Source organism: Emydura macquarii, unplaced genomic scaffold (genome assembly GCF_026122565.2).
Source record: "Emydura macquarii macquarii isolate MOO-44397 ecotype Brisbane River unplaced genomic scaffold, CSIRO-AGI_Emac_v2 contig_1263, whole genome shotgun sequence".
NCBI classification, from domain to species: domain Eukaryota; kingdom Metazoa; phylum Chordata; order Testudines; family Chelidae; genus Emydura; species Emydura macquarii.
The window spans coordinates 4,867,340-4,889,109 of NW_027131400.1; the positions used below are offsets into that span (position 1 = coordinate 4,867,340).

Genomic DNA, 21,770 nt, shown 5'->3' on the forward strand with positions numbered 1-21,770 from the left:
AAGAAGCATTACCAACAAAATCCATAAGTTATGAGACTGTAACATTCAGTATAAGTTAAAAGTAAAGGGTAACTGAATAGTTCAGGAGTTCCTCTGGACCAGCATTTTCCAAACAGACCATATAAGATAAAAGGGTGAAATTCCTCAAGCCTTAAGCATGTTGATTTCAATGGGACTGCTTGTGGAGAACTAATCAATGTGAGTAGGGGGCAGAATTCCACTAAGAGTATTATGAAATTAAAAAAAGAATGCACTTCATGAATGGATGGGACTGCCGGAGTCATGAAAAGCAAAACATTTTTGTAGTTCTGTTTAAAAAAAAAAATTGGGGGGGCAGGTTTTCATGAAAGTGCAAAATGTCTGAGTGATTTCTGATGTCTGAAGCAATTTCTTTAAAAACACACAAAGTGTTCTGCTTCCAAGTGTTGAAATTTCACCCTGGATAAAAATTAATTTCTGCTAATAAAAAAAAAATCTCAGGTTCCAGAAAAGAAAATCTGCAGGGGAAAAATTGGCTCCAACCCACAATTTTCATTAAAAAAAAAAATCGATAATAAGCCAACCAGCTCATAAGTATCAGGGCACAATTAAAATATAGTATCATGATTTTGTAGATTCATATAGCCCATCATTTTAAAATCTATTTGGATTTGTACCTGATCATTCATTGCTCTCCTGAACTGAACTTGTGGACATTAGTTTAAAAAAAATATATTCAAGAACCTGTAAACATTTTAAAACATTCTTGCTAAATTCAAAGAGGATGAAAATGGTGGTGAGAGTTGTACATTAGCATGAGAGTGCATATTTGTTGATATAAGTCAGCTTCATTTTCTCAAGAAGATTACATACTCCTTAAATTCTTCTAATGGGAGATTGATTAAAAAGGTATAATTCTAGCTTCTGCCACCATGTACTAGAAATTGACCCTTGATATTTCTGAAAAACTGCAAGCTGGGTAATTACATTCTGCCAGAAAAGAAAGAGCAATTTACCATATAAGTTAGTATATTCTTATGAGCTGTATGAAACCTTGTCATGGGTTGAGTTAAAACCCCACTGAGACTTATGATCTGAATTCATCCTTCAATTAACAGAAAATGTAAGCTCAAGCCCTCACCTAAGAAAAATAGGAGTGTATGTGAACCCACCCAGGAGCTTTAAGCTGAATATTGTTTTAGGTAGGTGAAGCGAAGGGAAGGGATATGGGGGAGGGAAAGGAGAAGAGACAAAGGATGGGGGAGGGAGGGAAAAGAACAGAGAGCCAGAAAAAGCAAGAAAGCCAAGTAGTAGTCTGTTAGTCCAGTGTGATCTAGAAAAAATGCTAGAGAGAGACAGTTTTTGGGTCTGTTGGCTAACAAGGCTTGGAGCTGTAAACTAAGAAATTGCTACTTTTGTTTTTGGATCCACTTGCTTCAGAGACAGAGGACTTTGTACATTCCTTGTAAATAAACAAGAATGCATCAAAGAAAATATCAGATTCCATCAATTTCTACTTTGAACTAGAACATCCCCAAGGCTCTGAACTGAATTATTTGAGTTGAAAAGGGGCAACAATGTTTTATGACTGAACTAATGAAATGGTGGTGGTGGTGGTTTGGCTGGGTTTTACTTTTTAACCTTCATCTTTCAGCAATAAATGTAAAATGTCTGTGGGGTGGTAAAGCGAAAATGCTTATGGTTTTATAAGTTTTTTAATTCAAGTAATTAGATAATGGACCAAATCTACTAGCTGTAGTCCTGTCTCAGTTCAATCAGTTTTCTTTTAACATACTTGACAGAACAGATGATACCAAAAGAAAGAGTGAAAATTACGTCACTATGCTGGGAGAACACCACATTTCTCATATTAAGCCATTTTTGTTTGCAATTCTTTATCTCTTTAAATCATTCCTTAATAAAACCTACTTATATTCTGGCAGGCAGACAACCAGCTGTTACTGGCAGGAACGAAAATGTACTTTTCACCTTTGGTGCAATTCTTATCATTACAAACTTTTCATTTTATCTCAGTGTAAATGGAACAATTATAATAATGAACAAAATGTAGAAGGTGGTTTACAATGGATGAGCCCTGAAGATACAAATACATTTTCCATTTCTTTGAAGTTATTTGCACATTCTGTCTGCACTCCTCAGACTGGCTCTACAAACAATGTTGAAATAAGCTTCCAACATCTGAGGGTGGAAACTTAGGCATTGGAATGTTGGGTGACTTGCCATTAGGAAGGCCGTAGCAGAGCCATGAACTTTCTTGACTCAGTCCCAGGCTATAAACCACAAGTTTCTTTAGCTTGCATCATGCTTACATTTTAACCGTAAGCCTCACAACATCCAAATGTTTACTGAGTGGAGAAACTCAGTTCCTCCAGAACCCCGATGTTCCAAAACACTGTTGATTTGATACCATTCAAGAAATTTTATTCCCTCTCTTTACCTCATCCAAACAATTACTACTCTGCCTACCTAACAGTTCAGACACAAATTCAATAGCTTGACCATATCTTTGAATTCTATCTAGATAGTGAAAATGGTGACAGAGTTTTTAGTGGATTCAGTTAAAAAACTCTAAATGCTAAACACAGATATTTATCATACAATAACCATATCAGCACTTGGCAATAATCTTTGGACTTGATCCTTCAAATACTTATGCATGGGAAAAACTTACATGAATAGTCTTAATGACTCTTGTGTGTAAAAGTAATCTTGGCAGTAAATATTTGCAGGATCAGGTTCTTTGATTTTTTTTTTTTTTTTTTTATTATTACAACTAATCAGCCAGTGTAAAGCCAAACAGCAAACTTAAGGAAATAAATGGTTTCCTCCCTTAGCTTTTTATCTTTAGTAAATATGGTTTCACTCTATAACTTTTCTGGATTTCAACTCAGAGTGTCTTATTTTAGGACGCTATATTATCTGTGGTATGCAACTTTAAAAAAACGTTGGGCAGAATTCTGAATGTCCTACTCTGTTTTTCTAACATTCCTTCCTTAGGTAACTCCCACCAAAGTCAATAGGAGTTAGTCTATGAAAAGGAAGAACAGAAAATCTGAATAAAGCCCCTCAGAATTCAACTCAGTATATATATTAAAAAGCATAATTTATTGAAGACCTTTGACCTGGCGCGGTGCTTCATGGATTGTAACCGAGCATGAACCATGTGCCACATATAAGTGAGGAAAAAAGCCACAATTTCTATTTGCTTCTTTCTAAATTTCAGTTCTCTCTTTCTGATAACTTTAGAGCCCTGCGATCCCATGTATCTAGTGTTGCACAAGCAAATTAAAAGGTATGTGCTGTACCACTTTAAGAGGGTGGAGTTACTCCAAGATCAGAGCTCTGTTATGCTGCCCCAATATGCAGTGAAACAAGAACACCACAATTCACAAGCAGCACACTGAAAAAGTGGGTGAAGCAATGGCAAAGCAAGCATGGCCAGAGGAAAGCACTGTGCACTGCTCTCTTGCAAACACACACACACACACACACACACACACACACACACACACACACTGTAGAGCCCATGAATATTGTGGCATATGCAAGTAGGGGTACAGAGAGGACCAGACTCTACAAGTTACAAAATTACAAGCAATATACTAAGGCAATATCGTTTCTGGCTTCATTCACTCTGTCTTTATGTGTACGTGGTGGCTAAGGAGGTATCCTGCTGATAATGTTTGGAAATGTGGCCTTCGCATTGATGATTTGCTTTAATAATAATGGTATTCTTTCCTAAACATCTGTGCTGTTATCACTAAGTCTGTTTCATAGATCACACGGTTTGTAGTTTCTTGCAGTTGATTGCAAACCAACCATCTGTAAAGCCTGTATGATATGATAGTGGCACTCATTTGTTCTGACTCCCATTGCCACACATATAATTATTACTTTGCACCTTTTAACTATAGTTCCTCTGTTGACAATGATTTTTCTGTGGAATTCCTTAACATTCTTAGATATAGATCCTAACTGGGACAGCTCTTTGGCACCATGTACTCATTGCTGTGCTTCAAAACCTTCACTTCTCCCCTCACTCACCAATTTTGTAACAAAGAAAACACTTTCTCCCCATGAAGAGTTTCTGTCCACTGCTTTATCAACATCCCTTTTCTTACATGGCCATGTGGTGTTGCAAGAGACAAACTATTATTGAACCACACAGTACATGCTTCCATAGAGGATATTCTTGTGCAAATTGCATGGCACATTTTTGAGTGGAATAGTCTCTTGTGCATTTTGTGCATATAAAGAGATAACCAGCACTTCATAAAAAGTACTCGGACTTAACAAAAAAATCCAGTTGCACTGAATACCCGATACACTAAGGCTGTATTTTGTGGGTTTCCCACAAAAGAGTTTTGATTCCAGAAGCTTAGACTGCAGTACATTCCAGAGCCAGAAATAGGTATTATTAAACCTTTGTGTGATTTAATCTATTTCCTCTGAGATCAAGATCTGTATGCATTTTGCTGGTCTTATTTTTTTCTGTATACAACTTTAGAAAATACTCAAATAACTTCCTAAACAAAAGTTTTAAGTATGCCACCTCCGCAACCCCCTTGCTGAGTGCTCGGAAAGCTAGTTTCATATGCAAATTAAATATGTTAATGAAACATTCTGTCTATCCAGAATTTCTTATAAAATGGTATTATTTTAAAAGTAGGACCCTTGAGGTAGTCACTTTGATTGAACAAGAAGAAACAGATGTTTCTGTTATTAGAAACATGAGGAAGGACTGGATTAATGAATGCATTTGGGTTGTTTTTTCTTTGTAAGAGCTTAAAACATGAGGAAACTGAGAAAGATAACATCTGTTGGAGTTATTCTTCAAACAAAATTATAGTAGCTAAAAATCTTACATTTCTTTACAATTAGTCTGAAGAGATCAAATCTGATTGCACAATGTATTCACCTGTGTGGAGGAAATAAATAAGACTTCTAAGGCCAAATCTCCCGCTGGTGTTCATGGGCAAAACTCCTTTGAAGTCAATTAAGCTGCACCCATTAACAAGAGCAGACAACTGGGTCCCTAGTCCTACTACATTGCTGACACCCATTGCATAGCTAAAAATGTCAATTAAATGTTTAAAATAAAATGAAAAATGCTCAGCTAATCACTCCTATTAGTCTTTGGCGTAGTAAACCAGAGTGTAGCCAGATTATGGGCTATTTACTCTTCAGGACAGAATGTCAGCTGGCAGGGGCATGCACGGTAATAAAAATGTGACCCCTTTTGGAGAAGCACATTCTATGCTGCCACCACAGACCAGGAGCTGGAGGAGCTGAATCTTCCCCTACAGCCCCACTGAGGATCCTGTGCTCCCCCTCCTCTGTATCCCCACGATGGGTTACTCTATGCTCCTACCACAAGGGACCCTGGGCTTTCCCCCTAGACTGACCCCTTCCCTTGCCTGCCCACCCCCACAGGCGCTGCTCACTGCCCCATTACTATTGGTTAGGAGGATTGTCACTGCCTATTGCCTTAGCTACTGATTGGTGGTGGCACAGAAAGGGGCGGGATGGGTGAGCTCCAGAAAATGCTGGCTCCTGGAGGAGGGGCTCTGGCTACCCAGTGCTGCAGCCAAGAGCTCTGTCAGCTCCCACCTAGCCCTGGAGGAGTTCTGTGCTTTGCCAATTGGGGGGGACCCAGGCTTCTGCTTGTCGCCTCTTGTGCACACCCATGTGAGCTGGTATAAACTGTTGTAGTTTCACTGGATTCAGTGGAGCTATGCTGATTTGCACCAACTGAGGAAAAAAGCACATCTCTTCAAATACACAGCACTGCATGGCTGCCCGTGACTTGGGGCTGCTCTTGTGCAGGAGCACAAAGCACGAACCCAAGGCAATCCTTTCTCCCACTTGGGCACTAATCAAGGAGACAGCCAGAATGGAGGAGTTGGCTATCTGTAAGCAAAGACTACAGCAATGCTCTAAAGGGGAGTGCTGGGTAAGCTGAATAATGGCCACAGCTCTCTCCAACAACTTGCTACTTATAGAAGCTGTAGTAGTCACCATTCTGGGCCACCTACCCACTGGAGCACTGCTCCTTTGAACCATTTTTGTGGCTCCCAGCCCACAGTCATCTTTGACCCCGGGTCCTCACATCCAAGCCATGTTCTGGCTTTGACAAAGGCAATCTTGCCCCACCGATATCCATTCAGAATGCTGCTATAAAGATCATTTTCCTAGCCTGTCTCTTTGACCATGTCACCCCCCTCTTTGTATCCCTTTACTAGTTCCTTCTTCTCTAATGTATCAAGCGTAAGCTACTGCTCTTCACTTTTAATGCCCTTCAGAACCTATCATCTCTCATTCAGTTTCAAAAGGTTAACTCCCACCTGTGATTAATCTGTCTTTAGCCTCCATCACCCACTCATTACATTTTCAAAACAAGCACTTTCACATTTCTTGGGAGACACTCCTGTTAACCAGCTGCAAAACTAACTTCTTGTCCTCCGTCAAAACATTCTTTGCCCTGAGACCCACAAAAAAAAAAAATGACAGTGTTTAGGCTGCTGGTGTGCTGAGATCACTGCTATAATGCTGATCAATATTGCATCGTTTCCTGTTACTCCCCATCCATCCATTGTCTCTTGTCATATACTTATATTGTAAGCTCTTTGGGACAGAACTGTGTTTTTGTTCTGTGCTGGTGCTCTGCCTCGCACAACAGGGTCCTCATCCAAGACTAGGGCTCCTATGAATGACAGTAATGCAAATAATAAGATTCTACCACTTGCAAATAGAGGAAAGATCCATATATTTTTCTGCAATTAAATAAAGAAACCATTACCAATACTCAACCCTCACAACCTCTAGTTAACCAGTTTATGAGAAATAAAACCTTGCATTATTTCTGTGCTTTCATAATGATGTTTTCTTTCTGAAAAAGAAAAAAACTTAAATCTTGTAATTATCACATTTTAGGTAGTTTAGGAATAATCCAAAGAAATACATTTCAGTATTTATGACTAAGAAGAGTCCATTTAATTTTTTCAGTGCGTTCTTTTTCTAATAGCCAAAGTTTCTACGCACTTATACTAACAGAAATTTAGGATAATAAAAGTAGAGGAGTGACAAATGAATCCCTAGAGTGAATTCAAAACACAGTGTAACAGAAACAACTGCTCGTCAACCACTAAGTTAAGTAGGATAAATTTGGTCTTCACATTCAAACTCAGTTCACTGGGTGACCAGCATTCAAAGTTTTGCCCATTGGTGATGTTTTAGCTACAGTGAGATGTTCCCTGTAATTTAGTGTGAAAACAAATTGAACTAAAAGTTGAATATTTACATTTAAATAAAATCTCAATCTCCAAATTAATGGAATACATAAAATGACACTATGGTAGGCCATTTTCCTATTTCCCCACAATGAAAATGGCAAATTTTGTAAATATATGTGATTACAGTACTACAGACTTTACATTAAGAATGGCTGATTACAATGGGCTTGACAAATATTGGCCAAACTTGAAATGATTTTTGTTTTTACTGGAAATTTATAAAAATAAATAGAAAGGGTATTTGCACTCGAATCACACACAAAATAACGTGTTCCAAACTTTAAGAATAGCATTTGTAAACCCTTATGCTCAATTTTAATTTCCTTTCTTCAATTTAGGAAAATTTATCTCCTGCCTTAATTGTGAAATAGGCCAACCTTGCAAATTCAGATCTCACTTTCATTTGATTCAAGCTTCCAGGGATACTGCAGTTTGCCAAAGAACAAATTTAAAGTTTCTGATTTCTCCTCTTTTCATTCTAATCCTAGTAAATTCTGCCAGTTTTGGCCCCCAATACTGCTACCACTTAGATACATGCTTGAAATTCAAATTAATGGGACTCAGCACTTGCTGAAAGTTAAGTATGTGTGTGTTTTCAATATCAAGGCATTGCTAGGGCCTTTTTGATTTATTTATTTATTTTAAAAATTATGCATTAATTGTGCATACCTTCCTGAATACACTGATTGCATCCACTTGTTTTTTTTTTTTTTTTTTTTTTACGAACTATTAATATGGTAATTTATTCTAAATTCGTAAATAATTAAACATACTATTACAGACTAAATTCACCGACTTTTCTTCTTTAGTATCTCTCATTTGAGGAACCAATAAGCATTTCAGAAATTAAAAATCAACTGTATTTTTAGATACTTTTCCTTCTTAAAATGAACCAAAAATATAAACATCTCAGGGACAGAGTCATGCCAATAACATTTAATTTCTTTATCTCATAGTTTTCCTACTGTCTTATTGTCATCTGTCAAATATGCCTCTCCAAAGAAACACTGTTTTTCTAACACTTAGCCTTGAGCTTTTCGCTATCCTATATTCAGAATAAGATACTTTGAACCCTAACTGTATTAATACTTACCACATTACTATTCTTTTGTTATATTTGGGTGAATTAAAGAAATCCATCTACTGCTGTTGCGGACCTTTCTGAGCATTTTTCCGCCCTTCATTCTCTCCGAGTCTCAGGATATCAGTGTTACAATCTGTTCATAATTCAAACCCTGGATTGAAGCAGTGTTCGCAGCATTATAAAGTGTTGAGGAATGAAGAAAGTACAGCAGATTATAAGTAACCAACTTTCCACCATGCTCAACTAGAAATCCTCTTTCTGCATGCCATCATGTTCAGATGTCTCTACAGAAAGAGTGAAGATATCTCCTGTTTCATTCACATGTGTACTGGATAAACACAGATAAAAGTGAACAGTGGCTCACAGTGAACAGTTGACAAACATTAAGTAAATATATATAAACTGATATGTTGTGATAAAAGGAGGTTTAATTGTTCTGTTTTACTGAACAAGTAATAAGTTCCTAGCTTTACTTTCTCTGTTATATCTCAGTAACAAGGAACGATGACAGACACAAACAGACTGAGAAGCACACAAAATATAAATAAATAATAAAACCCTTTTGAGAAACCCAAATTCTGTGTTCTAATTCACCATCCACAAGATAATAGTAACTTCCACTCCCAGTAGAAGTTTTCTGTTTTCTGAGGTGACAGAATTAGAAGGACATGTGTCTCTATGTCCTAATGGGCTGATTCTTGCCACACAGAACATAAGCAAATCCTATTGACCTGAAGAGAGCACGGAGAGGGAGAATAGAGACCCAGAATTTTGTAAATCTCAGCCATAAGGATATTGACCCTGCTCGACCTTTGTGAACCGATTAAGGGCCCAATCCACTTGGGCCACAATCCAAGGCACTTGAACAATGGGATTATTTTCAAGTGGTTAAATTTGGGCACATCTTAAGTATCTTGCCAACTGTAAATCTCTTTTATATTAAACTAGGGATCCAACATGGCCTTCTGAACATTTTCTAGCAGTTAGCTACAATATTTGAATAGCACAATTTTATACATCCGTTGGCTTTATTAACACCTTAACATTAAAACCTTTCAGTTTTACTAAAAAAAGATTGGTCTTCTTCATTTGGTAATACTTTCTAACCTGCACCTGTAACATTACTGTTGCGCTTCTGTTTGAGAGATACACAAAGCTCTAGGCAAAAGATTTCATTAGCAGAAACTTTTTGCTGTTACACTGTTACATTCAAGAGCAGCTAGTTTAATGTTTTAATCCTATTATTAAAAAAAGTGTTCCTTTTCTCCCTTTATCTCCATTGTGCATATATCTCAGATAAGTGACAAAAAACATCCCAATTTTCCTCCAACCCTACATAAATTATTTTTTCAGGGTACAGCTGTATCTCTTCTTCCATCACAGGAATTTAATGGAATAAACTAGAAGTGAACATGATGATTGCCAACAAACAACAAAGGCTGCATTGCCTGGACCCTCTCTGGAATCTGATTATCATTTATGTAAACTCGGACACCCAAGACTGGCTGCTAATAGTTAACAAGACGTGTGAGATTTGAAGAATTACACACTATGGTTGAAATCATGCTAATGACAACTGTGGGCCAGATTCACCTTTCCTTTATGCAAACTTTTGCAGGCATAAATCAAAGCACAGGGCTTCTGACAGGACAAAAGACATGAGGGAACGCATTCAATTATGGACCAGGGACCCACGAGGTCTTAGCACAGTCTGAAGATTTGGCAGCAAGGGCAGAGAATAGAGTGGCTCTGACATCTGACTGGAAAATAATTCTGTTCTCCACTATGGAACCATATACCCTGCCATGGGTTGGGATGAATCTCCCTGGTATGTTATTGGGCTTGTTGCTGAGAGGAAACACAATTTGAATCTCCCTACCCCAGGCAAAATGCATCTTCTCCAGCATTTGAAAATATTTGCTGCTAACATATCTCTATCACACTTTCCCTGATCAATGTGGATTTTATTCTTCATAGCTCTGCTGCCCAGATTGTTATAAAACCTTGTTCTTAGTTCTGAATAAAGAAAAAAACCTAGTAGACAAACCTTAGTAGAACTGTGCTAGGAACTAGAACGTTTAAACACGTGTGTTGCCTGGTTCTACTATAGTGTGGATAGAACCTAGGCCTGAATGTGTCACCAAGATGTCTTATTGTGGTTGCAGATTCTGAAAAATAAAATAAAATAAAACCATCATACACTTCTTTCACAGTCATAATGAGCAGGCACTGGACTATGATATTAGCAGACTGAAATGGTGGCAAGTGTGTTCATGGATAGCTCACAGCAATAGTAGTGAACACAACTACCATGCAGTCTGCATTGGCAGAGGGGTCCAACCCCTCATGAGGCTTGGTGTGTGTGATGTTTCATAGCTATGTTCAAGATGTATGATTCCAGTGAATGACTGTGGTCTTCAAAGATGAAGTAGCACTGGAAAAACTAAAAACAGGCGTGAATGATTTTTGAAGTTTTTTTAAAAATGTATAAGATTTAACCTTTCCCTTTCCCCACAAGAGTCTTACATCCGAGGTCCTTGCATAGATTTCACTGACACCTTTCTCAAACAAACTTCTATGAACTGCAGTGAGAATCTGCCTAAACAACTAGGGAGTAAACAACGAGCAAGTTCTGTTCGGTAATATATGATTACTTTGCAAACAGACTAAATATTCCAGTAAATTGTCCCTCATGTAACCCCTTTCTCTGTCAGTGGATAGTTCTTATACATTTTATTATTTTAGGATACCAAGTCGTGGTATCAAGGAAATTGTCACTATTTGTCTTTGGGTAGGTTTGCTTATATTTTTCTAACCTTTTCTCCTGTCTAGTGAATGAGTAATTCAGTAGACAGATGCACTGGTCTTTCATCTCCAAAACCTATGTTCAAATTCTGTCTCTGGCCACAAATGAGAGAATATGATAATTTTGTTTTCATCCTCAATTGTGCATATCACAAAATCATTCAATTTTAGCAGACTATTTGAAGACTTCTGTTACAATGCTGGAGGGAGAAGATAAACATTGATATAATGGTTATTGGTTCCATTCTATTAAGCAATGAAGAACATGTATTGTTGTAAATTAGGCTTTCATTTTTCAGAAAAGCAGGTACAATGGTTGGTATATATGTCCCAGCAAAGCTTTGTACAATTTATAAAAGAAACTACAAATAAAAAAGTTCAGAGCTTAGTTTTCTCAGAAAAAAACAACCTATCAAAACAAAATGAAAATGTTGGCATTTCAGAACACTGGTTTGCATTTTACTCATTGCTGCCTGTACCAGACTGCCCATGGATTATTCAAGGAATAGTGCCTGAATATCAAGCAGAATTGCTGGAGGATATATGACCTCTGCTTTTGTCTGTAAACTTAAAGGTATTTTGTTATTGTTTTCCAAACCACTTCATTCATTTATTTAGCAGAAATGCCTAAAGTGAACAGTAGCTCACAAACTGATCCTAGGCTTCTTTATCCTCCATTTCCCTCAGCATGTATTTAGTAGAAAAACTTTTCAACTTTAGCACAGAAATTAGACAGACAGAAAGACAGGCAGGCAAAGACAGATGTAAAAGATAATGTACAATTAAACATGTAAACCCAAGTCATATCCAGTATGGGAAAACCCATATAGGAAATGCTGTAAGCTTTGCCTTGGCAAGTTTTCTAGACATTTTTTGGGGGGGGAAAGAGCCTCTTCACATTCCTTCATTAGACACCAAAATTTCAATTTACCACCAAGTTTTCTCTAGTTTTACACTAGCATAACTTCATTAAATCAATGTAGTTACTGGAGAACAGTGGTGAATCAGGCCTCAAAGGTTTGGCCCACAACACGTGGATCCTCCAGCAATCAACTGGCACCTGATGATTTGAAAAATGGCCTCTAGCCCCTCCATTTTCCTCCATCAGTCCCAATGTAACAATACTGTACCTCAACCATTCCCCTTACAGAGGTTCAACAATGCAGATGGATACATAGCAGAGATTATAGAGCCTCCTGTCTTTGCAGATTTCTTTGTAGTATGTTAGACAATTTAGGTGTTGAGCAACCTGTTCTTTAACTATATAGGGCCTTACTGCACTCCCTCAAAATGACCTTACACTCATCAATCCATTTATTTCAATAAAGGTTCTCTACTCCCTTAGAGGATGAGGAGTGACATCAATATACAATTTATATAACAAAACAGAATCACTCCCATGAAATCTATCACAACAGCAATGGATCTTCCAGCACAAGACTAGGATCAGAACTATCATAACTGAGCTCAAGCACAATACTCTCGAAGCTACCTTTCTCATTCCAAACAGACACCAGCTAATATAGAATAGGGTAAAAACAACAAAGCAGCATTACCAAGAATGTCATAAGCATCCTGTGAAAGTTAGCAGGGGAAAAAGAAAACAAAATAGCAACACGTTTTGTGTTGATATTGATTCCCCTCATATATATATATATATATATATATATAAAATATCACACTAGTTTTTAAACTGAAAAGGTCCAAGGATTTGTAATCTTAAATTAAATCTTCTCTACCTAAAAGGAATCATTCTTTCATCCCATATCTCAGAAGTGATTGTGATACTTTGGCCCTTTAAGAACCTAGTCTTCTGGCTCTCTGCCAGGTACTTCTTGACACTATATAGTAGACTCTCCAACAGGGGCCTCCAGAAATCTTGCCTTCTCCTTCTTACCTACAAAGGGTGAGGGAAAAAATTGTCCCCTTTGGTATTGTCCAGCAGTCTTAGCCGCCCTGTGGTGGCCTCTGAGTCTATTCCTTGCCAAGCTACTGTCGAAAAAAGCTCCTTGAGATAGTTCCCCATCCTCTCTGGTAGTAGCCCCAAACTGTTGCAAGTCAGATGCTGCACGTCAGATGCTTAGTCATAGCAGCGGAAATAACTGTTTCGTTCATTAATGCCTTTGTGGCTGCTACCCTGTGGGGGGTTTGTACATCCCATCATGCACCAATATTGTTTCTTAAAGTTATCTGCTTCAATAATTAAAATGTGTCCAGGAAGGAAATATTTCAACGATGCTTTGGTTCTCAACAATTGCAGAAGTTTTTTTCTTTTTTTTAATTCCCAGTATCGCTGAGCAGAAAAGTTCTATTGTCTAACCCATAACCTTATCCGTGCATGGTTGTTTCCCTATAGTATTTTGTTTTCTTTTCGTAATTTTTCCAGGCCAGTTTTAGCAGTAATACATGCACTGGGTCAGATTCTCAGCTAATGTACAGCAACGTAGCTTCTCTGCAGTCACCGGAACTACATTCATTTATACCAGAAGAGGTTCTACCCCACCATATGGAACAATCTGTAAATTGTAGGTGGTGGACTGGATAATCCTAAATGCTTTTTACATCCATCATTGAATCCCAGTAAGGAAGAGTTGCTTCTCCATAGTCAGAGTTGCAATCAGCTTCCATTATAAAGGCATAATTTACTCTCTCCCCTCCCCCCCATAACTGTAGTTGGAAAACTACTAGTGTACCATCAAAATTGTGAGATGTAGTCTGACAGGAGAAAAGAGAATCAAGCTTAACTATAGTGGCTCTAGTGTCTTTTTAGAATGTCTCTGGAAAGTTTAAAATAAAATAGTTGAATAGCTCATTGAAAGTGTTCCCTCTTTTGTAACTTTGACTTCTGTTTAGCAGATCTGTCTCACATATTTTTGACTAGGAAAAACAAGGTTACTTACCAGTAACTGTTGTTCTTCGAGATGTGTTGCTCATATCCATTCCAATGTAGGTGTGTGCGCGCCCCGTGCACAGATTCCCGGAACTTTTTTCCCTAGCAAGCCCCGCATGGCCAGCTCAAGCGCCCCCTGGAGTGCCGCGCTCATATCGCGGTATAAAGGGCGCTGCTGGCTCCGCGGGTCCCCAGTCCCTTCTTTCTGCCAACTCCGACAGTGGGGACGGGGGTGGGTTTGGAATGGATATGAGCAACACATCTCGAAGAACAACAGTTACTGGTAAGTAACCTTGTTTTCTATCTTCGAGTGATTGCTCATATGCATTCCAATGTAGGTGATTGCGTAGCCGTACCTTGGAGGAGGGTAGGAGTTATCGGTGACCTGCTCTTGACAGCACGGCTCTGCCGAACCCTGCATCCTCCCTCGCTTGTTCCACAATGGCGTAATGCGACGTGAACGTATGGACTGATGACCAGGTCGCTGCCCTGCAGATGTCCTGCAGGGGAACCCGCTCCAGAAAGGCTGCGGAAGAGGCCTGGGCCCTAGTGGAGTGTGCTCTTACCGCACCTGGGAGGGGTACCCCTGCCTGCTCATAGCATGCTTTAATGCAGGCAGTAATCCACTTGGAGATGCGCTAGGTGGAGACAGGTGAGCCCTTCATCCTATCTGCCACAGCTACGAAGAGCTGTGTCGACTTCCGGAAAGGCTTGGTCCTCTCGAGATAGAAGGCCAAGGCTCGCCTGACATCCAGCAAATGTCCTCTCCTTTCCTCCTCCGACCCATGGGGTTTTGGAAAGAACACAGGAAGGAAAATGTCCTGGTTACAGTGGAACTGAGACACCACCTTAGGCATAAAAGCCGGGTGAGGCCTCAGCCGGACCTTATCCTTATAAAAAACCGTGTAGGGGGGCTCCGAGGTTAACGCCCTCAGTTCGGAGACCCTTCTGGCTGAGGTGATAGCCACCAGGAAGGCTACCTTCCATGATAAAAGGAGAAGGGAGCATGTAGCTAAGGGCTCGAAGGGGTGGCCCATCAGCCCATTGAGGACCAAGTTGAGGTCCCAGGGTGGCACCGGGTCCCGCACCTGAGGGAAAGTCCTCTCCACCCCTTTAAGGAACCTTACCGACATGGGGTGAGAGAATAGGGAGCGGCCCTCCATGAGTTGGTGGAAGGCCGAGATGGCCGCTAGGTGTACCTTAAGGGAGGCCAAAGCCAGGCCCTGCAGTTTAAGCTGCAGCAAGTACTCCAAGATAGCCTGTATAGGGGATAGGCTTGGGTGTAGCCCTCTCTCTTCTGCCCACCCCGAAAACCTCCGCCACTTAGCTTTACATGTTAGTTGCGTGGACGGCTTCCTGCTGCCCAGGAGGACCTGTTGAACCTGCATGGAACAGGCTCTCTCTCCCTCCGTCAGCCACAGAGTCTCCAGGCGGTGAGGTGGAGGGAGTCCAGGTCGGGGTGTAACAATCTCCCATGGTCCTGGGAGATCAGGTCGCACTGTCTGGGTAGCGGAATCGGTTCGGTGATGGAGAGGTCGAGCAGCATGCTGTACCAGTGCTGCCTCGGCCACGCTGGGGCGATCAGGATGATGTTCGCCCTGTCCCTCTTGATCTTGAGGAGAACTTGGGGCAGGAGCGGGACGGGGGGAATGCATACATTAAATCCCCTGTCCAGGGAACCAAAAAGGCATCGGACAGAGAGCCCGGCTCGCGACCCCTGAGCGAGCAAAACCTCGGGTATTTCCTGTTCTCCGCTGTAGCGAACAGGTCCAGACGGGGAGTACCCCACCGTTGGAAGATGAAAGCCACTACATCCTGGTGTAAGGACCATTCGTGGCGGGGAGAAAAAGATCTGCTGAGGCGGTCCACCTCGCTGTTTTGTACCCCCGGGAGGTGAGAGGCAGATAAATGAAACCCGTGTCTCACCGCGAAGTCCCAGAGGCGAATAGCTTCCTGGCAGAGAGCCGAGGAGCGTGCCTCTCCCTGCCTGTTCACATAGAACATGGCTGCCGTATTGTCCGTGAGGACTTGGACTACCCTGCCCCTCAGGAACTGGAGGAAAGCCTTGCAGGCCAACCGGACCGCTCTGAGCTCGCGTACGTTGATGTGCAGAGCTCTCTCCTCCGGTGACCAAAGCCCCTGGGTGCCCTGGTCGTGAGAAATGTGGGCTCCCCATCCCCGATCGGATGCGTCTGTGATGAGCGTCACAGATGGGGTAAACTCTCTGAAGGGGATGCCCATCATCACTTCCCTTGGGTCCCTCCACCAATCGAGGGACGACAGCACCTGTGGGGGAATCAGGACCATTCTAGTTAGAGAATGCCTGTGCGGTACATACACCAAAGCTAACCACGTCTGGAGAGGTCTAAGCTTCAATCGTGCCAGTCTTACTACATATGTAGAAGCCGCCATATGTCCCAACAGCTGCAGACAGTGCCTGGCTGTCGTCATGGGGGACAGGTGGAGATCAGATATGATGGCTGCCATCGCCTCAAACCTCGCTTGAGGGAGGAAGGCTCTGGCTTGTACCGCATCCAGCCTGGCTCCAGTAAACTCTATACATTGCACCGGAGTAAGTGTGGACTTTTGCTCATTAATAAGCAACCCCAGTCTAGTACACAATTCGCGTGTGAGGAGCAGACTATGTTGCACATGTGAACTCGACTTCCCCCTGATCAACCAGTCATCCAAGTAGGGGAAGATTTGAACACCTCTACGGCGCAGGTGGGCCACCACCACAGCCATACATTTAGTAAACACCCTGGGTGCTGAGGAGAGCCCAAAGGGTAGGGACCGAAACTGATAATGGCGTCCCGCTACCACAAATCTCAAAAACTGCCTATGGGCCGGTAATATTGAGATGTGGAAGTATGCATCCTTCAAGTCAAGGGCGGCATACCAATCCCCTGGGTCAAGGACCGGAATAATTGTGGCGAGGGAGACCATACGAAACTTGACACGCCTAATATACTTATTTAGGTGACGTAGGTCCAGAATGGGCCTAAGGCCTCCCTTCGCCTTGGGGATTAAGAAATATTTAGAATAAAATCCCCGGCCCTCCTCGGGCACTGGGACTTCCTCCACCGCCCCCAGCACGAGGAGTGACTCGATCTCCTGCACTAGGAGTTGGACCGAGGCCGGATCCCCAATGGGGGACAGCCTCGGAGGGGTGTTGGGGGGGAGGCTGTGAGCTGGAGGGTGTACCCCTTGGCAATCACCTCCAAGACCCACCAGTCCTTAGTAATGGCTTCCCATTCTATAAGGAAAGGGCGAAGCCTATCCGCAAACGGCCGGCCAAGATCCCAGATAGAAGGAAGAGTACCACCCTCCTGCTCTGGGTCAAAAACGTTTATTAGGATTACCCCCTTTTGCAGGCCCCTGCTGGCCCCCCGCAGAGGACCCCTGGTGGCCTCCTCTGCTGGGACCGCGGTAGCGCTCACGACCCCTCCTCTGCTGGGCGGGTCGAGGAGCCGGCCTGGGCGGGGGTGGTGGTTGCCTCTGGGCTTGAGGTCTGGACTGCTGTCTGGAAGCCTGGGGGGTATACAACCCAAGTGACTTCAGGGTGGCCCGAGAGTCCTTGAGTGCATGGAGTTTGTCGTCTGTCTTCTCTGAAAACAGACCCAGGCCATCAAACGGCAAGTCCTGAATGGCCTGCTGAACCTCTTGGGTGAGGCCAGAAGCCTGAAGCCACGAACAGCGGCGCATCACGACCGCCGAGGCCATTGCCCTACTGGCGGTGTCCGCCGCGTCGCTAGCCGATTGTAGCGCAGCGGTAGCCACCGCGGCCCCCTCCTGGAGGATAGTGGAGAAATCTGCCTCCTGGTCAGGGGGCAGCTGGGAGGCAAACCTCTGCATTGAGGCCCACAGGTTCTTATTGTATTTCCCAAAGAGGGCCTGGTGGTTCGCTACTCTAAACTGCAGGGCCGCAGTAGAGTAGATCTTCCTCCCAAATAAGTCCAGCTTACGGCCCTCCTTATCCTTAGGAGTGCTACCCTGGTTCCCCTGACAGTCCCTCTGGTTGGCCGCATCGACCTCCAGGGAGCTTGGCGCGGGGTGGTTGTAGAGGAACTCAAATGGTTCCTTGGGGACATAATATTTCCGTTCCACCCCCTTGGAAGTGGAGGGCAGGGAGGAGGGGGTCTGCCAGAGTTTCCTTGCGATCTTCATGACATTGTCATGTACTGGCAAGGTCGCCCGTGAGGGTCCCACAGAGCTCGAGGGCCCAAAGAGGGGGTCCTCCTCCTCGGACATGAGCTTAAACTCCATGCCCAAGTTCTCAGCAGCCCTCTTTAGGAGGTCTTGATGGGCCCTGAAATCAAACAGGGGCCCCTTACGGTCCCTGGCTGCTGCCTCATCAGGCGATGATGAGGAAGAGAAAGGTAGGGGTGCAGTGGAGGGTCCCTCCCCTGGGTCCGAATCCTCCGAACCCTGCTCTTGAGCCTTAGGGGCCGGGGATACTGGGGGGGCCACCACCGATTGTAGTGACACCGAGCCGTGGGGCATAGGGGCATTCCAAGGTCCCCAATACGGCCACTGCCAAGGCCCCTGGGTCCACCCGGGGGCCTGCAGGGAAGGCTGATGCAGCCGCACCGCCTTCTTGTCGCTGGAGCCCCCCGTACGTCGCTTATGTCGCCGGCACGTGGAGCGGTCCGACGAGGACGACGTGGACCAGTGCCGACGTCTGCGGTGCCGGCGATACGAGGAGGTCGGGGACGACAATGACGATGTACCAGACCTGCCCCTGCGGCGAGAGGACTTGCGATGCTGCTTACCCCCTCGGGACCGAGAGCGGTGCCGACGAAGGCGACGCTGAGGGGAGTCCAGTCGCCCCGATGTCGGTGCCGGGGCCATCATCGGTGCCGGGGCCATCGGAGTCTCTGGACCTTTCGAGACGACCCACGGCGACCTGGAGCGGTGCCGGGACGGGCTCCGCACCGAAGAGTGCGAGCCCGAATTCCGGTCCCCGCTGACGTTGGAGCTGGACCCAGGGTCCGGCGACGGACTCGGGACTGCCCACGGTGCCGCGGTGCCGAGTCGCTCGACGACCTAGAGTCGGAGCTCAGAGGGGAGCCGACGCTCTCCACCCTCCGTGACCGTCTGGAAGGAGACTTGGATTGGGAACATCTCCAACCACCGAGACCACCCAGCACGGGTTTGCCTCGAGACGCTGGTCCCTTCTCCCTCGGCCGAGGGGGGGACGGAGGCATAGGCATGGCCATGAGGGCTCGTGCCGCAGTAAACGCCTCCGGCGTCGACGGCCCTTGCGGGTGCACTCCCCCACCCCTAGGAGTCGGAGGAGGCAACCCGCGCGGAGACCCCGGTGCCGGAGTAGACTCCACGGCCCTTGGCTGGGGCGTCTCCGTACTCCCGCCGCCCTGCGAGGGCCGGGGGGAGACCTCCGGTGCGGCCAGGGGCCGTGCCGACTTCTTCGGCCCCTTCGAGACCCGCTGCGGTGCCAAAAGCGGTGCCGGTGGGGGGGCGCTCCGCACCGACAACACACTCGGTGCCGACGGAGACCGGGACGGCTCAGAAGCTGGATGGAGCGCCGACTCCATGAGGATTGCCTTTAGCCTCGCGTCCCTCTCCTTTTGGGTGCGAGGCTTAAAGGACTTGCATATTCTGCACTTGTCTCGATGGTGTTCTTCTCCAAGACACCGGAGACAGCGGTCATGCGGGTCACTGATAGGAAAGGCTTTAGTGCACAAGACACAGTTCTTAAAGCCAGTGGAGCCCGGCATGACTCCCGTAGAAGGAACCCCGTCCGGGGTTCTAACTTAACACTACAACTTCAACTAAACTAACGGTATAACAACTATAACAACAAACTTGAAACCAGTAAATAACTAGGGAATGAACTACTTGCACGCAGCAAGAGGCGATAGTTCCAGCAACCGTCACATGCGGAAAGAAGGAACTGGGGACCCGCGGAGCCAGCAGTGCCCTTTATACCGCGATATGAGCGCGGCACTCCAGGGGGCGCCTGAGCTGGCCATGCGGGGCTTGCTAGGGAAAAAAGTTCCGGGAATCTGTGCACGGGGCGCGCACACACCTACATTGGAATGCATATGAGCAATCACTCGAAGATAGAATGGCTTGTTACAAATGCTTCCAATTTTCGACACTGTTAAATCTCTTTGAAAACTCATATAATGGAAAAGTCACAATTTACAGAAGCCCAGCATTTAAAGCAAGGAAAAGAATAGCTCAGGACACCAGAAATATTATACTTTGCACATAGGTAAAAACCATCAAATGCAATAAAATACATATTTAATCATTATGTAAAAACGTTAACTGTGACCAAAAATATTATTCTTGGATTAATAATCTCAAATCTCACAGAGAATCTCTGAGAAACAAAAACCCAAAGACGCTATAAACCCAGTAGTACAAAAAAAACTTATTTATGTGAGTAGTTCCAATGAGTACTCAGGAGCACATGTATTTGTAATGCTACTCTAGTCCATAGCTGCTTGCAGAAGTGGAGCCTAATTTTATTCTTGTTACCTTAAAATGATCATCATTCCATGTTGGTATGTTTATGAAATACACAAACTTGGAAAGATAATTTGAGATGATAAATATTGATCTGTCTGGGCAATACTCAATGTATTTTGATTATTAAAAAATTACCCTTACAAAATATAAAACTACACAATATAAGTTTAAAATAATTAGGTTGACAATACTGTGGGAATTATTTATTTTGAATCTGAGAGATCAAAAAATCCTTCCCTAGAATCAAAGTCTTCAAATATTGACTTTTTTTTCTTTTTTGCTGAGCCATATTTTTTCTGGAAACTGAGATAGAAATGAATTTTAATTTGTTTTGCATTTAATTTTTGAGCTCCTTGGACATCAACCAATAAATATAATGTTGCCCAAAAGCTCATTCAAATTGATGGAAAGACTCTTGTTGACTTCAGTGGGCTTTGGATCAGGCCCATCATTTTCCAACTTTAAAATAAAACCTGTAAACTTTTAAATGTTGTTTTTAAAAATTAAGGAAAAGTTCTAAAAAGATTTCTATTGTATATAAACCAATCTTTTCATTTAGGATAACAATAAAACCTGAAATAATAGATTTATGAAAAAGATAATGAATTCTTCCCAATAAATTGAAGAAAAAATACAAGTCTAAAGCAGCTGTAAAGTTTACACTTTATGACAGAATTAAGTTTTATCTGGAGAAAATTGGTCCATGTAACTTTTTCCTAGGTGCTTAGAAGACTTCACCATTCTGTTTATAGAAAACAGCACGTCCATTGGCTTATAAAGAGTCCAAAGTCATAAAACAACAGATTTACAAGTACTTAAAAGAGAACAATCCATTGGATGTCATTCTTTAATCCCATTCACTAGATTTAGGAAACACTTGTTCTCTTTTCAAGTCTGAGAATATTGTCAAGAGTACCACTAAACTAAACCCCCTGATCCTCACTGCTTGGTAACATCTCCCAGCAGCTTTTGCTGCTTCAGTAGAAGGCAACAAGGAAGAAAATCTGTGCGGCATGAGAGTCCTTTCTTGAGATATAAAAGTTGCTAACAAAAACAGGACCTTATCCTGAGAAAGGCCTACTTTGGAGGATTTCCCCCATACATCTTTTACTAAAATTTATCTTAAAGGGACACTCAGATTAAAATCATAGGCTAAATACTGCTCTCAGTTACTCATCTGTAAATCTAAAATAACTCCTTT

The 21,770-nt window shown here is 43.1% G+C and overlaps 1 protein-coding gene across 3 annotated transcripts in view; it reads right to left on the bottom strand.

Annotated features, from left to right (window-relative positions):
• LOC137154613 (contactin-associated protein-like 2) overlaps positions 1-21,770 on the bottom strand; it is a 309,210-nt gene that overhangs the window by 230,957 nt on the left and 56,483 nt on the right. Inside the window, exon 1 of one of the 3 annotated variants that reach the window (XM_067550349.1) lies at positions 8,386-8,523. The exons of the other annotated variants lie outside the window; for them this stretch is intronic. The gene's annotated coding sequence lies outside the window, so the exon portion shown is untranslated. Of the gene's footprint in view, positions 1-8,385; positions 8,524-21,770 lie in introns of those variants that run through there. 3 annotated transcript variants of the gene reach the window in all.